The sequence below is a fragment of the Astatotilapia calliptera genome, chromosome 5 (genome assembly GCF_964374335.1).
Source record: "Astatotilapia calliptera chromosome 5, fAstCal68.1, whole genome shotgun sequence".
Taxonomy (NCBI): domain Eukaryota; kingdom Metazoa; phylum Chordata; class Actinopteri; order Cichliformes; family Cichlidae; genus Astatotilapia; species Astatotilapia calliptera.
The window spans coordinates 32,412,604-32,430,400 of record NC_137426.1 but is presented as its reverse complement, the minus strand read 5'-3'; positions in this window follow the sequence as shown (position 1 = coordinate 32,430,400).

Here is a 17,797-nt window from a genome sequence, read left to right as displayed (position 1 = left end):
TATATCTATCCACTTAGCACTTTTAATTCTTATTCTTATTTTTATATTTTTATGACAGTATGTTTGCACTGAAGCACCGCAGCAATTTCCTAATGTTGTAAACCTGCTCAACATTTGGCAATAAAAACCCTTTCTGATTCTGATTCTGATAACAGCAGACGATACTATTAGCTATGATGCAGTTACTCCATTTAACTAGCAGCCTGAATAATTAGCATAACATAACCCTGCATCAGCAGAACAGTACACACTTACAATACTATAACAGTAACACGCAGAGAGAAATTACAGTGAATGTGTATCCATTCTAATTACCCACACTGTGAGAAACACAATGTCGGCCCTTCTCTCTCTCTGTTTGAGTGAGAGGAACATTCAGTGTCATGGTTATTCCAGTTTCATTACCTGCTGTTTGTTACGCTTCACTAATTAGAAAAAGAAATGCACGAGTATGGCCGCTGGCTTCTTGAAGCAGCCCTTTAGCCATTCAACCATTTTCTGTTTCCAGTTAGATGTTCACCGCCTCACTCAAGGGCACCTAAATAATACAGCAATAACAGGGGGTATAGTTCTCATTTCTCATTCATTCTTATTTCCCACAAATCCTCCCCAGCCAGGTTCAGTCTTGGCTAGAGCCTTGTTGTGTATTATTCGTGACTTCATTGAGCCATCCAGGCAGGGGTCTGGGTCTATGCATCGATTCAATTATAGTCTGAAGAATACTTGAGTACCGAGGCTGTCAACAGTATCCGAATAGTTAAAGAATCTCTGAGATGTAAATTTTGTCAGTTTGTTTATTTCAGTTTAAATTTTTTGTGTTTTTGCACTTAAAGTATATTTTTATCCTATCCTAATGGTGTTAATATCAATAAAAACAAAACAAATACAACAGAAGAATCAAATCAAGTGTGACAAAAACAGAAAAAAATATTTCAATAATGACAATTCTACCCATATTATGGAGTTTAACTTATTTTAACATGTAGATTTTCCCAAAATGTAATTTTATTACATAAATATAATGTAAAATATTTTAACTCCATCTAAGGGAATCTGGTCAAATGAAATGTACTTAATTGAAATGGTAAATGGCCTGTGAAGGTTCTCAGTCATCCAGGTCATCGTAGTCAAAGGAGCTTGCAAAGAAAAGCGTCTGGACTTCTTTAAGTTACTTGAAGACGTTTCACCTCTCATCCGAGAAGCTTCTTCAGTTCTAAGGTCAAATGTTAAGTCAAAAACAGACTTAACAATGTGGTGTATGCTGTACAGTGCAGCGAGGAATGCTCAGACCTCTACATTAGAGAGACCAAACAGCCACTTCACAAGCGCATGGCACAACACAGAAGAGCCACCTCCACAGGACAAGACTCAGCAGTCCATCTGCATCTTAAGGATAAAGGACACTCTTTCGAGGATGCCAATGTTCACATTTTGGACAGAGAGGACAGATGGTTTGAAAGAGGAGTGAAAGAAGCATCTATGTCCACTGTGAGTGACCATCTTTGAACAGAGGCGGGGGTTTACGACACCAACTGTCTGCCATCGATAATCCAGTTTTGAGATCCCTTCCCAGAAGCCTTAACGCCCACTCACATCCTGGGCCATCTGACCTCAGGAATTCACATGATAAGGTGGGGCCAGGTTTCACAATGAACACACCCGAAACTCTGGCTGATTGGGACCCACACCCAGTTTCACACCTTGGCTCAGGCGATTAGAGGATCATCAGGGGGTCCTTTTGTCCCTCTGTGGGGGGGTTACTCCCACTAGGTTTATATCTGGGACTCTCCACCATTTGACCTTAGAACTGAAGAAGCTTCTTGGATGAGAGGTGAAACGTCTTAAAGAAGTCCAGACGCTTTTCTTTGCAAGCTCCTTTGACTACGATGACCTGTATTTGTATAGCGCTTTTTACTAGTCCCCCCTAGGGACCCCAAAGCGCTTTACACACCCAGTCATCCACCCAGACACACACTGGTGGAGGCAAGCTACAGTTGTAGCCACAGCTGCCCTGGGGCAGACTGACAGAAGCGAGGCTGCCATATCGCGCCATCGGCCCCTCTGGCCAACACCAGTAGGCGGTAGGTGAAGTGTCTTGCCCAAGGACACAACGACCGAGACTGTTTGCTCGAACCGGCAACCTTCCGATTACAAGGCGAACTCCCAACTCTTGAGCCACGATCGCCCCACTGAAGGTTTATTTTTCAATAAATAAACCTTCAGTGTTATATATTCAGTTGCATTTTACTCAGAGTTATGGCTTCATGTTTATTGAGGGTGAAGAATCTTTTTTTGTTGTTTTTAGTGTAAAAATATCTGATATTTCAGGGTGCTGCTATTTCAACGTAGGCTCACGAAACACTGCGGGTGCAAACCCCCAAACAAGAAAGCTTACTTAGTATTGCATTTTCTATTTTAGTGATTTTGGTATCTTTGTTCTTTTTAAACATACTTTCAGAAGTTTGCAGGGCAGTAAAAACAAGTGCAGGCTTTAGTTATTTACCTTATTAAAGCCCATTTTTATATACTTGAGTATAATTGAGTATCATTTATTTATTGTTTATGTATATGTGGTACATGTGTAACATTCATTCAATTATTTAGAAAAACAGTTTAAATGTTTAGTAAGTTCAAAACGTTTTTGATCACAAGTTTATCTTGCTTTCCAAAAGAAAAACCTTCTTCAGTAACATTGTGCATGTATAGAATTTGTTATTTATTTAAATAGTTATAGTCTGTTACTGTAATGTGCATGAAAAAGTCACAATAAAAGAAATCAACTATACTCAAAATGTGTCCAGCATGTACATGGCAACATGTACTCGTCAGTCTGAAAACCTTCTGTTATTTCAAATAGCTCTTTGTAGCATTAATATCACTTTGACTTTCAGATCAATTTATTAACCTTAAAGAAGAGGTTAGAGGTCAAATGCTACATGATATTTTAAATCCTATGGTATTTTCTGTATGTTGACGATACATACCACACTTGTAAGGATCATAGTTTTTATGTTATAAGGCTTTTTGTCAATTTTCAATCAATAAATCATTAAGTCGACCTTGAAGACCTTTGTGGATATAAGGCAAATGTTTATGGATCATTAACATGACCCCACTCTACACCCCTGCAAAGGTTTATCAGAATTCAAAACTTCACACACACACACACACACACACACACACACACACACACACACACACACACACACACACACACACACACACACACACACACACACACACACGGAGCTAGCACAAGGTTGAATCAGCACTCCTGTGAAGTCTCTGGAGTATTCAGAGCATGGCTTTTGTATTGGATTGCGTTGCAGTAACAGGTGTTCATATTGTTGTGTCAACCTGGTGCATATCAACTGCCTTCACTGCTTTCATCATAATGTCAGCCAGTGTACTGGAGACTAATGGTGTCTGCAGGGATCTGGGATTTCAGCACCTTTGACAGCACAAGATCATTAAGAACTCTTTGCATCAGCGGAGCAGCTAGCAAAGGTCAGCTAGAAATCAATTTATCCAATAACCTCAGACCCGCAGACAGAAATGGAGCAGATTCCTAACCTGTAAATGACAAAGTGGGAGGAGCCTCATTCCATTGCTGGTAATGTGTCGGAGCTCACTTTTGGCCACATCTGACCATATGGGTTGGTCAGTAATGTAGACCAGTTCGTTTCCAGATGGTATGAGTTGTTTAAAAAAAACAAAAAAGGATTTTTTTTCCCCCCTTTTAATGACAGAAACAAGGAAGTGGGACTCAAATAGAACCAGCCTATATTGTTTCATTGACCTCTAGGGAGTGTCTCCTTTCTCCTTCTTCACATCCATCTTCTGCACTCCTATGAATGTCAGCCTGTCACGTGCTCTGTGATGAATTGTTGTATATAGCAAACATACAAACCCTGTCCAGATTTTTCCTGCTGTTCAGAGTCTCCAGAGTACGCTGTGGTTTGTGGGACTTGGCTCATAGCAAGCACCCGCATGTTGGTGTTTGCACAAGCTGGTATAAAAACCTATAATTGCAATTTAAAGTTAAGCAACACCTGGTGACTGTGTGAAAACGTGCATGTCAAATTTGAGCTGGTTTCATCACCATCGTTTGGAGTGAAACTCTTAAAAGATGGAGCCCTTAAACCATAAACTGTAACCTTTTCCTACCATAAGCATCAAGCTGTTTTCTTCCTTAAATGCTTAACTGCCAGTGAAAACGAAAAACAGTAAGTGAAAACAGAACTTAGAAGTGGCCCAATGTGAAAGCTGAACTCCAGTCTCTAAAAGCTGTATGTGCATGTGGCACCTTCAACCTCCTGGGAATAAACAGTCACTACATGTCATTTTGTGTGAAAATACTTGTTTCGCATGGTAGAAGCAAACAACAGATGTAGGTTACGGGCCATATGGCTGGCAGGTTTATTTGGCTATTATGGTCTGTTTTACTCTTTTCTGTCACTGGGACTTTTGGCAGGTCCACATCGATACTCAAGCTCTATTTCAGTAAAGTTGTCACAATTATTCTGATCACATTGAAATCCAAAAAAGCATTTTCAGGATACTTTAAAGCAGAAAAGTTATTTTACATCATAGCCGCATATATTCCACATTTACCTTAAAAACTTGACATTTTTATAGAGGTGAAATAGTGAAAAAACAGGAACAGTGCTGTCATTTAATTGTTTATCTATTACGTCACTACTGTAGTATGAATGGGTGTAGGGAAGATCTTTATAAACAGGACGAACTGTAAAATGTGTAAAAAATACAGTTAATAGCCCAACATTTATGCTCTCTTTTGTATTTTTCAAAGATGTCCATTGGGACAGTTTTGAGTCTTTCCCAGGATGGTTTTGAACCCCAGCCCTTATGTTTGACACCCCTGCACTAAAGACTTCTGCAGTGACACTGGACTCTCGGGTTATGTAGTGGGGCGTGGTCTGCAGTGCCGCTGCAGGGGAGGTGGACGCACCTGCACGGCATCGGCAATCACGCCTCACCAGCATGTGTTTATTGTCACGTGTCACAAGAGAAAAGGCATTTCTTTGTGCAATGAAATTCTTTCTTTGCTGTCCACCCACAGATGCTGACTAATATATACAATAGAAATAGAACATATAAATACAAATAGTACAAATGAATAGCTGAAGACAGAAAAGGAGACAAGGAGACAAAATAGAGAGATTTGTCTGTGTTGTTGTTGGTGGTGGTATGTGTCCAGCAGTGAGCTGCAGGGCTTTAGCCAAGTTGAGTGTGTAACAGCAACCGTAGTGAATAAAAGTATGCTGAAAAGCATTAAAATGTGGACCGGTTTTCCATGGAGTTATTACAGGGTATAAAGTGAAAGTGAACACTGGAACAGGGACTTTTCTGTGGAAAACTACTTCACATATGGCAACACTTGAACAGGGATTGGTCACAATAGGGCTACAGGTGATTGCAGTCATCCAAGCCAGGTCATCTCAATATCCTTTTTCACAATGCATTCATCTTCATCCAACTGGCACCAAAGAAGCAGGACTGAGACCTCTCTGTTACACAAAGGAGGGAAATGAACAGATTGACTTGAATCCAAATAACCTGATTTAGGGTATCACAATCGCAGTGAATGGATTACACAATGGCTTGACTGAGCAATAAATGTAACAAGATACCTTTGTGAGGTGCTCCGTGTTACAGTGAGTGCTCTTATTAAATCAAATTAGATTTGGTGGGAACATCTGCTTCCTACTTTTTCAGCAAGAGTTGCCGAGACATCTATAAGTGGTAAATCTCTTACAGTAGTAGAGGCCCAGTTCTCACCTGACCTATAGGAGGTCCAGTTTGAAAGCTGGAATTGTGCTGTATTATGTTATGAATGTGCTTCTATGTTTTCAGATCCTACTTTTTTCTCCCTAAAACATCTATTTTCAGCTTCTCATTATGAACCATGTGGTTTTAGTTCTGTCACATGAGTGATTTCTGTCTGTAACTGGACTCCAAACACTGACTTCACGAGCTCCTATAAACAGATGCTCACCTAAATTTACATTTGTTTGTGTTGTTTGATCAAATACAGTGAAAAACTGTGAAGTTATACGTGGACCTATTGTGCTTTTTTCATCTCTATACTTCTATTAATGTCTATTTATCCTCTGTTTAAGTTTTTCTGTCCCTTGTTGCCTACCTTTCAGTTTTCTGCCTGAAACAAGTTTTAGCCTCCTTCCCCTCCCTTTTTTCCTGATTGGTTGCCTCAAAGGTTGAGCAATGTCGCTTTGATGACCATATTAAGGAAGATATCCACACTCACTGATGTTTACAGCAGTCTGAAGCCTGGGTTTTTGGCTCACAGCAATTATTTGTACACAGCCTGACCTCATTATTTGAAACTTTGGCCATGTTTAGAATGAACATGCATCACTGTAACAGCATGAAGATATATGACAGAAAACAGAAAAAGCACTTTAGAACACACACTATTTATGTTTGACATTTTCACCAATAACATTAAAATATATTTACATCCTGCAATTACCTCTGTATATAATAAGGACCAGTATAAACTGTGCAGTCTGCCATTCCCGCAGTGGTTTTAAATTGCTTCCATCACATGTAAGATTAACAGGAAGCCAGGAATGCAGGCAGTCTGGTGTTATTTGGTCTCACTGTTTAGCATTAAGTCTCTACACCCAGTCTAGAAGTGTAATATAGCTAAAACAACCTATGGTCAACTGTTTCATATTAAAACCATTCATCTGGAAACAAAGAGTGGATTTTTTTCTGAAGCAGTCACAGGAAACACAAGGTATTTCTCACAGCGGTTAGCAGTGACTGTAGGTATTTATCTTAAATGCATTTTACCAGTATTTTGTTAGGGGATTGTTTAACTCACGCTAGAGTAAAAATGAACATGTCTATGTGGAAAAGGACATGTTAAAAGTTAGAGTTAAAAGACTGAACTTCTTAAGGAGTTCTTAATTGACTTTATCTGACACTGTAACAAGATGCAACAGTCATTCATAAAGAAGAGTATATAGACAAATATATTGGTCAACATCTCTTAGGCTATGTTCACACTGCAAGCGAAAGCGCATCAAATCTGACTTTTTTGACCCTCTGCGACCCATATCCAATCATGCTATGACAGTGTGAACAGCACAAATCCCATATTTTCAAATCCGATCTGGGTCACTTTTGTATGTGGTACTGAATCCGATACATATCTGATGTTTTAGAAAGGGACTACTGTTTGAATGGTCATTAAATGAAATCTTTTATGTCACTGACACAAGACAGATGCCATTATCAGCGCCGGAGAAGACAAACGAGAAAGGATGGCGACGGAATATGGAGACGGAGCGAGTCAGTGGACAGGAACTGAGGTTTTGGACTTGATTAGCATATGGGGAGAAATTGATAGACTGCTGTAATAACACCTACTAGCTCTGTAGCCGGCATTTTTACTTCCGTAAACAGAGCACGTTTTGTGTGACGTCTTCTTTTGTGCATGCGGGCCGCTTTGAGGGCTGTGAACTGTTCACACTAGAGCGTGTTTGCTGTCACATTTTATTTTTAGTGTGAACAACTAGACAAAAAAAATCGGATTTAATCAAAAAATCCGAATTGAGTATTAAGACCTGCAGTGTGAACGTAGCCTTAGTCTTTAAATTCAGGTGTTTTCAGTCCCATTGCCACAAGTGAATAAAATATAGCACCATAGAAACATCTGTGAAAGAATGGGTTGTTTGAAAGAGCTCACTGAAATCATGTGTGGTGCTGTAATAGGATGCCACCAAAAACCTGTTCTGATATTAACATCAGCATAAAAACTGTGTGCAGGGAGCTTCACACTGTGGGCGAGCATATTCTGTAGGTGTGGTGGCTCAGTACTTTTGGTCATATAATGTAGCTGTTAATAAGAGCGTTTACTGTAATATTAATTTCATACTACTACATTCAACTACATTTCATGGTGTTAGTGCCTTGAGGCAGCTACCTAGTAGCTAGCTATAATCCTAGCAGATCTTCATGCTAACCAACATTAGTGGGTGGGTCAGCTGATGCCTTTCACATATCACATCTAGGGCACACTATTTAGGCTGTTTCAGCCTGCCACATGTTTTGCATACATCCAAGCCCCTTTGGAACCCACCTCCCAGCTCCTTCTCGATGCTGTATTATCAGTATCAATCAACCTCTGTTGTCATTGCGCTCTTTAAGAGGGGCTTGCTCTTGTTCATGTATGCATATGGAAGAACGGGGAGGTCTCTCACATAGAGCCATGCAGACATGTAAATTACTGCAGATGGAAATAACAATCTTTTGACAAAAGTACCCACTCTAACTACAAATTAGTCAGGATTTAAACATTAAGGACAATTAAAAATGTGAAAAGAAATTCTCAGAAAAGCAAAATAATTTAATCAAAACACCAATTATTTTTTCAACCCAGACAAAGATCTGATCATTGTAACCACGGTAATGATTATCACTCAGAATATGCTCCTACACTCAGAAATAATATGTTGAGACTGCACCATTTCTCAAGTGGCATTTGGCTGGCATTATTAACCATAATTACTAAAGGGAAGCAAACCCAAGATATAAAATATATAGCTCCTCCCCAGCTAGACAGGGCTGGGCCTCATTATGTGACAGCGAATGTGAAATTTCCAATGGAGACTGAGCGAGGCCAAAAGAATGAGCTGGTGCCGTCAACGTAGGCTCTGAAAACAGAGGGTACCTCTGTCAAAGGTGTCAAAGTTCAGAGCGGGAATGAATGCACCCCCCCATCGCCTTGCTTCCGCCTTGTTTTTCCTGATGTGTCCCCCCATCTCTCTCTCTCTCTCTCTCTCTCTGCTTCTGTATCACAGAGCATCACTGTGGGGCAGAAATCCCCTCATTGACGTCTGCAGGACTGCATAATGAGAATAAATGAGCTGGAAGTAAATATGCAGGCTGTGTGCTGCTTTGCTGCTCTATACCAGACAGCCCATAGGCTTTCATCAAAAATGAAGATGGATTGTGTTGCCAAAAACCCATAACAATGCTGTGCAGTGTTTTATTTATCTAACGTGGAATTCAAAGGCCATTTTACAGGATTTAACACGGTCCTTCAATCCAATTTGGGATATTTTCTTTGCATGCTTTATCCTTTTTGAGGACATTTATTTTAAGTGAATATGATGGCGGTGTTTCAAAATGCTAAATGTCATTTCACACTTACATAAATAAATAGTTAACATGTGTGTTTTACCACAGTGGGGGAAGAAGGGTACTGAACATTGTGTAGCAATGGTGGTCCCCCAACCCCTTTAGCTACTCCGCCCTCTCCCTCACTCCCTCCTTCTCCCTCCCTCATGTTTCAAGTCAGTTAGATCTACAGTTTCTTCTTATATTGTAGGGCATGCCGGGTAAATATGCAGTAAATGTAACTCAAGAGTCCAGACTTGGAATACTCATGAATATCATCAAGAGTTAAGATGCTCTGCGAGTTCATCTCACTTAAACATGCAATAAATTCTTTGCTTCTTCCATAAAAATGAAAAACGGAACAATATGGTCCAGGGTAAAACTCACACACTGAATATGTTGACAAACAGTTTGTTGTCGGGATGGATTAAAGTGTCAGCTGCGAAAAACCAGAGAGAAAATCTCCTTTTGAATGAGCGTGTTATCAAATGCATGTTCTAAGAGCTGCAAGTTGTTCAGCCTCAGCCGCTGCTTCCACAAATACTAACCTATCACTGCAGCAAATTCAACTCTTCAATCCACAAGCAAACCACACAAAGATTAAGGTTTTCAAAAAGGTTAATTAGAAGATGTGATTTTGCTCAGCCTCTGTCAGGTTTACAGAGATTCATTCAGGTTGTTTTTTTTGCTTTCTTTTACTTCATTGGATGGAAATTTGTTATTTTTAGGAAGGAAAAGGTGCCTCATGCCTAGGCTTTTGTGTTTCAAATACAAAACCTGAATAGTCCATGCTGAATACCATTTAGCTGCTTCAGGATCCTCATGCATGCTGACTCACTGTCACTCTGTCACACTGTCAAGGACTTGAATATAATAGAGCTATTGTTAATGTTATTAGCAGTAGTCATTTCTCAGTCAAACTGTCTGCTGTGACTCTTTTGTACGGACGAGAATATTCATTTTACTCTGACAAACTAAAGTCAGAACTATCCTCAATGTGTTTAAATGTAAAAATATTAAATTATATAATATCTGTAAGTCTGAATATGCTACAAATTGGATGCTGTAAGGCATCACTTCAGCAGTGAGTGATTTTATCTCGTATAGTGTGTTATAGTGGATGACAGCTGTCACTTTTCCTAATAATAAGACATCTTACCATGTCTAAACAACACCGAGTTTATGCTTCCCATTGTCACACTAGCGAAAATGATATCACACCCATAGACTGTATATAAAAGATGGACATGGATAGCATCCATGCAGCTATAGAGATTGAAAATGTGACGTCACTCAGGGGTAAAACCGCAAAGAATTCTGGGAACTCACTCATGAAGTTACTAAACTTCATGAGTGTATGCACTCACTCCAAGAAGCGTATAATTATAAATCTGAGCGTGGGGAAAGTTGGGCAGCACGCTAACGTCTTTTGTCCCTCTGTGTGCTCGTAAGGGTCTGACCTTTTCACTCCTTTGATTTTTTCCTCGTATCTTTTCTTTGTCTTTTCATCAAGTCTGTCTTTGTACGGACCGGCATTGTTCTCCTTCGTTTTGTACATACCTTTTTGGGGGGCAAAGAAAAAGCAAGAATTTATTGGAACCGAAGAATGAACGTTTTGCGGTGCTGCAAATGCTTGCATTTGATGCGGTACTTGGATTGTTTTGCCACGAGTTCCCGGCATGCAATGTGCGAAAGTCACGTGGTCTGTCAATCTCTATTGGCAGAGTTATTATAGATTTTTTTTTATTTATTTATTTATTTATTTATTTTGGTGGGGGGGGGGCGGTTAATTATTTGTTATATTTATTTGATTTTGTCTCACAATTTTTCTAGACATACTCACAGTCTCAATAAACACACATGTCAAAGTATTAGTTGTGATGACATTACCTGTTAAATAGAAAACTATTAAAACCAGATATTTACCCTATATTTTTATTTTCGGGGGATCGTGGCTCAAGAGTTGGGAATTCGCCTTGTAATCGGAAGGTTGCCAGTTCGAGCCCCGGCTTGGACAGTCTTGGCCGTTGTGTCCTTGGGCAAGACACTTCACCCGTTGCCTACTGGTGGTGGTCAGAGGGTCCGGTGGCGCCAGTGTCTGGCAGCCTCGCCCCTGTCAGTGCGCCCCAGGGCGGCTGTGGCTACAATGTAGCTGCCATCACCAGTGTGTGAATGTGTGGATGACTGAATGTGTAAAGCGCTTTGGGGTCCATAGGGACTAGAAAAGCGCTCTACAAATACAGGCCATTTTATTTTAAATATTTCTCTTTAGTTTAAATGAACTATAATAACCTTAGTTTGGTTGGTTCTGAACTCAGCATTTTGAAGCCTCAACATCAGTGTTTTGGCCACCAGTCTGCTGGATTTTTGGAGTCAGTGTCAAACCACATCTGGATGAGTAGGTGGAGCGCTACAGTAAGATATCAGTTAATGCTAACTAGCTTGATCAGCAAACTGCTTCTGCAAACTGTAAACTTTTAAATACAAAGACACACATACCTCCTTATTAGTGGTAAGGAATAGAACAGATTCAAATAGAATAGAATAGAATAGAATAGAATAGAATAGTCCTTTACTGTAATTGTCCAACAAAACAACAAAATTGTGGAGAGAAGCAGAATTCTAGAATTTTACTCACCACACGTGAAATACAAACTTTTGTATCACACTTCCTCCAAAGGGACAACAGCACAAACATGGCAGAGCGGTCCAGTTTAGTCTCAAACTGACAGGGATGAGATGGAGCAGACAGCTTTTTGCTACAGCAGTTAAAGATAAACATGTTTCGTGGGTGTTTAACCTGGAAGTTATTGGCACTGGCTTACATTTGGAACCTTAAGCTTCAAGTGGCCATTCTGTCAACTGCAGTTTTTCATGTTACGTGTTACATAACATGTTACATTCTTGTTTACAGTCATTTACACAAAACCAAAGCCTGTTAGAAGGCTATCTGTATTGCCACAGACCTGCTATTTACTAGTGGAATATCTCTGAAGAACCATTTCTCTATGGTAGATTTTTAAAAAATAAATAAATTGAGTTGCATAAAACAAAAAAAAAAAAAGACTTCATGACAGTCATGCCTGGAAATGTGTTTATATCCCACACTGCTGTGTGCGGTGGCTTCACAGTCACAGTGAGGTTAGCAGGTTCTGCATCATATCCATGACTGCCTCTGGCAAAACCATGCTGGAATAATCTGGACCAGACCACAAGCTGATGTTTCATGTGTAATTTTGTTAATTGCTCACTTTTAAAAAAGGTTGCTGAGCTGTTAAAGATGGTAAAGTCTTTCTCTCTTTATGCTAAGATAGGCTAAGTGCGAATGCCGTAAAACTTATGTCGACATTTTCCAAGATGTTCATTTCTGTCTTCGTGTGGCTCAGAGCACAGGAGCTGTTTCAGAATACAGACTGCAGAGACTTGGCGAATAATCTTGCAAACATAGTGTTTTATTTATGACTGTATGAGTGTATCATTTCCAACCTTGTATGAATTTGACTGTTGCATAAAATAGTGCTGTTGCAAATATAAAGAGCTTCCTACAAGAACTGGACAGGCAATCGACAAGGTTTCTAGTAAAAAAGAAAAAAAAAGGAAAAAATTATTATTTACTATATGCTACAGGCAATATTGGAGGGATACATCAAGGGAGTCAGCACACAAGAATCTCTGGCTGAGCACATGCTGTATTACCATCAAGGGCAGCTGCTATTGTGTGAGAATTTTCTGCTCCTGCTCAGACACCCGGCTCTTACCAAAGCACCTGCAGCAAAGAGATGTGAATAAAGCAGGAGCCTCTCCCAGTTTTTACTATAAGAATGCGTGAATAACATCTGTAGTTTCCCCCCACGGCTCCTCGTAGCCCCTCCCATCTCTGCACAGGAAGCGCTGGAGGCACAGTCGTAGCTTGCGGTTCGTAATTAATATCAGCAGCATGTTGGGAGAGGGTGTTTTCCTGTGGCAGATTGCTTTGCACATAGGCGCTTTCCCCAGAGACTACGCGTTGCTCTGCTAGTAGACCTGCTTCATCTGCCTTCGTGGAATCTTTTGCTCTTTATGAGAGCGACAAGGAGCATCCTCTCACCCCAATAACGGCTGGGAGATACCGTGGTGTCTGGATGAAAACGGGAGGGGAGGGTGAGGTGTTGTGCTCGCAGTATAAAAGCTGTTACCATAGCAATCCAAATATTGCTCCTATGAAATCTGAACTAAAATGGGAGGCTGGTGCCAAACAGCCGTCAATCATTTAACAAAGGAGGAAATGGGGAATGAGTTTCCCCTCTCTCCCTACAGTAATATAACTGATGGGTCCCCAGATAAAGATGGAGTGTTATCATTAGATGTGAGCACGTGTGGGTTTTTTTAAGAGCATGCATGACTGTGGCTGTGTGTTGCAGCTCAGCATTTTAGTGGCTACTTAGGTGATGCAATTGATTCCACTATAGTCAAGGATCCAAACGCCTGGATTTTTTTTTTAATCAAATGGATTATCTTTAAAAAAAATCAATCAAAAGGCAAGTCAGCACACTTAGCACGTATTAACTTAAAAGGTGATTTTTCAGCCCAGGTTGCATGTGTGGAAGTGATTATCTTCATTCACGAGACTATGCTGTGCAGTGAAGGAAGGTGAATCGCTACAGCCAGCAAAGACGGGCCCAATCGCTACTCTTCTCCTGTGAACGTATTTATCATTAGATAATTAAATTTCACTCTGGTTGGATGCAACACAATGCCTGTGTGACCATGCAAATAATTGCCTTTCCTCTTGTACTCAGGCAGACGGATCAACAGGCACGGCCATATCTGATCTCCAGGAAAGCGGGAGCTCACATTTTCACATTTGATGTTTGTATATTAATTCATTATTGCATGAATGGATGCTGTGGATAAACATCGTCTGCACTCTGATAAGGAAGATGTCATACAGCAGCTTTATTAGGTAAACATCTCGGGCTCCTGACCAGCTCTGCAGGCAGCGTGATCGTTCTGGGATGAGATTTGAAGGTGTGGATGATGTGCCGGTGGTACATTCGCTCTGTGGCCGCACAACTCCCTCAGGGGAGGTGCCTAAGAAGCTAATAGAATTGGGCCTCTGGGATAACAGGGGTGTTATTTTGTCTGTTTCAATTAAATGTCTCGGGGAGCCATCCAAGGGGGCAACTACATGTTTGGTAGCAGGGCAAAGCCTATACACATGGGAGCAGGAGGAATTGGTAATAACCAGCAGAGAGGCTTTAAAGGAATCTAGCAAAAAAAAGAGAAAGAAAGAAAAGAAAAAAAAATCAATAACTTTAGATCCAGAACCTCATCTAATCAAGTCTTAAGCCCTGGGGCTAATTAAGAAGAAACAATGGAAATCGATCTTCAGACTTTTCCCTTAATATCCAAAGCACATCACCAGATAAACAATCATGCGCTCTCCTATTATCTGTTAATGTAATAACAAAAAAGTTAGAAAAAGTATATAATGATACACTTAATGTCTGCTAAAGTATTTTTAATTTTAGTCAGAAGCAGCTGCATGTATGAGACATTCACAACATAGCGTTCCCTGTGTTGCAATTACATTTTAACGTGACATTTTCAGCAGCTGAATTTAACAGTTAGATGACACACTATTAGGCTTTCTCAGGTTTGTAAAAAACAAAACAGCAAAAAAACAAAGCGCACAGCGTGCCAGTACTTTCTTTTTTATTTAAATGGTGATGGTGAACCTGCTTAATGATCGCCTGTGCTCTCAGGAGAGGCCCCCGGCTGTTCATTTTGTCACTTTATTATGTTTTTGTTTTGCTCTTTCATCATTTTAGTCACATAACTATTAGTTTTAGAGACATTTCAGTTTAGTTTCGAACTGCTACATTTGAGTCTAATATATGCACGTATCACTTTCACGACAAGCCTCAGTGCTTTGAGTATGTGTACAGCTAGTGTGGTTGCAAGTGCTGTTCTTTATCATTTGTGCATTACAGTTCCATGTCAGCTGAGTATTATGAAATAGTCATTTTCCTTTTTGCTTACATATATCGTAGTGACACCTTAGACTTTTACCCTTACCATACATCTATTTATGTAGCTGTCAGCCATTTTTGTTTTCTTCTCATTTCCACTATCACTGTAATCATATTAGCAGATAGCCATCTAAGTAAGCTCTTCATTCATAGTTCTCATTAGGATGGTTCTTTATTGGCAGAATCACACATGCCTATGTTCCAGCTTTTATATCACTGTTGTCACTGTTATCTAATGTCAAGTAACATAATTCTGAGTCATGTTCTTTTCCAACATGGGCATATAATGTGGCATTCTCTAACAGTAGAGACTGCTAAATACAACTTTTAATAATAATATTTTTCTATCGTGATCTTTTTATATTTTCTAATTATTTGTTGTTGACACTTAATTGTATTAATTTGCCAACTGTGCAGCACATAAAAAAGCAGCTAAAGGCAACAGACCGGGAATTCAAGCTGTGTCAACAAATGATGAAATCAGCAATCTGAATTTCCAAGTTTCTAATGTTTGCTATCTTAACATCACTGTCTGCAATATCTCTCAAAACTATGTTAAATAAATAGAGTTTACTGGTGCTGGTGCTGCAAATAATGCTCCATTTTGCCCCAAATTCTAGTCTGGCAAACCTCTCCGCTGTGAAGTGTAAAATTATGATATTATTTTATGCCATGTTATACCCCTAATTAAAGATTGTGAATTATTATGTAGTTTTAGTTGGCATTATTCTCCTGAATTAGAAGAAGCTGATAACTATTGCATTAGTTAAACTGATTTGCATTACATTAAATTGCTGACTTGTTGTGAATGAATGATATTGTTTTATGATGCATTATATTGCTGAGTTATAAGAAATACTGTTCGCAGAAGGTTATTGTCTAATTTGTCTGAGTAGAAGAGAACAGAGTGTGCTGGAGTTTTCTGCCCCATTTCAGCAGGAGCAGATAAACAGGGAGCCAAGGTCGTAGCTTAGGCGCTGTGTGAGAGAGAGCATGTGAATGTTTAGGCTTTTTATGATAAGGTGGAGGCACCAGAGGTTATAAAAGTTTGAGCAATGCTCCACCATTTTGAGATTTTGAGGCTGTCTGCATCAGTGTCCATCTCCCACGTGTGTGATCATTAAATCATCGTTTGACTCAACCCGGCCGGACCAGTGTTGTTATTGTGGTTTTTTCTCTTGTCTCCATCCCCAATATTTTGAACCTTAACAGAAGGGAAAATGCAGCAGTTAGCTGTTTCTTATAAACCTGGTGAGGTTTTTAACCACATGTACAAACATACTGTAGTTTGACATCTTCAAGTTAAAAATTCACAGGAAAGGAAAAAAGAAGACTGAATTTAAATATATTTCAATTCAATTTTACTTATATAGCACCAAATTAAAACAGCACTTTGCGACAGTGGGAAGGAAAAACTCCCTTAACAGGGAGAAACCTCCAGCAGAACCAGGCTCAGAGAGGAGCAGCATCTGCTGTGACCAGTTGGAGTTAAGACAGGACTTGACTCCTTCTTTAATGTCATGTGTTCTTGATTTTATCTGTCACAACAACATCAGAGTAAAGCAGTAAACTGCCAGTGGGTCTGGTTAATATAAAAACGATTAACATATGGATCTGCAACAAGTCCAGCTGCTTCCTCGTCCACTCTGAGTGAGGTCGGGCTTAGGAACCGAAACTCTGTATGAAATATAATTATGTTGATGTCGACAACACGGACGTGAGCAGAGGAAATAAGGTGCACATCTACACAACCGAGCTTAGAGAGATCCAAACAAAATCAAGAGTTTGTTTGGAGGAGCCGGTGTCCGTTGCACGTTCTTGCACAATTTGCTGCATGTTTCTGTGTGGCTCACTTCCTGTGTCCCTGTAGCAGGATGAGACATTCTGGATCTCGTTACCCGTCTGATTTTGGACACACAATCTGATCTATGTGCGGGAGGGGTCAGTGTGTCAGGAAGGGAAACGGATTCACAGAGGAGGCCGGTGGTAGTGATTCAGGACTGGTTTATGTCACTTTGACAGAGAACAGTGAGGGCCATGTTGGTGTCAGTGGGGAGTCAGACACTCCGACAAGCCCAGCCCCTCCTCCTTCTCCCCCCACTACAGTGTCTCTTTTAATGGCCTCTCCTCACACTGCCTTTCCTCCCCAATCCTGCCTAGTACATCTGACTCATTAATATTTATGCTCCTCCTAACAGATATAATCTGTGTAATCATGTGTTGCCCTTGATTAGACCTCATTATTCCTTTAATAACATTAGCGGTTAACAGTTTGAGAGCAGAGTTGAAATGTAATCACCGATGTATTATTCATAAAAGACAACAGAACAGAAGTGAATGGAGGCTTTAAAAAACTTTGTTCTTTTTACTACCAACGTGGAAGGAGGTGACTGGTTTAGTTGCCATGGAGAAAGGGGCTACGTGGAATTCAGGAAGTCAATTAGCAATCTGGCTGCATCTCATTAAATGGGATCTGGCAGCAGCGAGTGGTTGAGGATTTATGTTTTATCTGGGACGTTTAGTCTTATAAACATTCATGGGTGTCTTATCCCCCCTCCTGCCTCGACAGCCAGTGGTCAGTAACAATCCGTGCATATGTGGCCTGTCACCGCTGT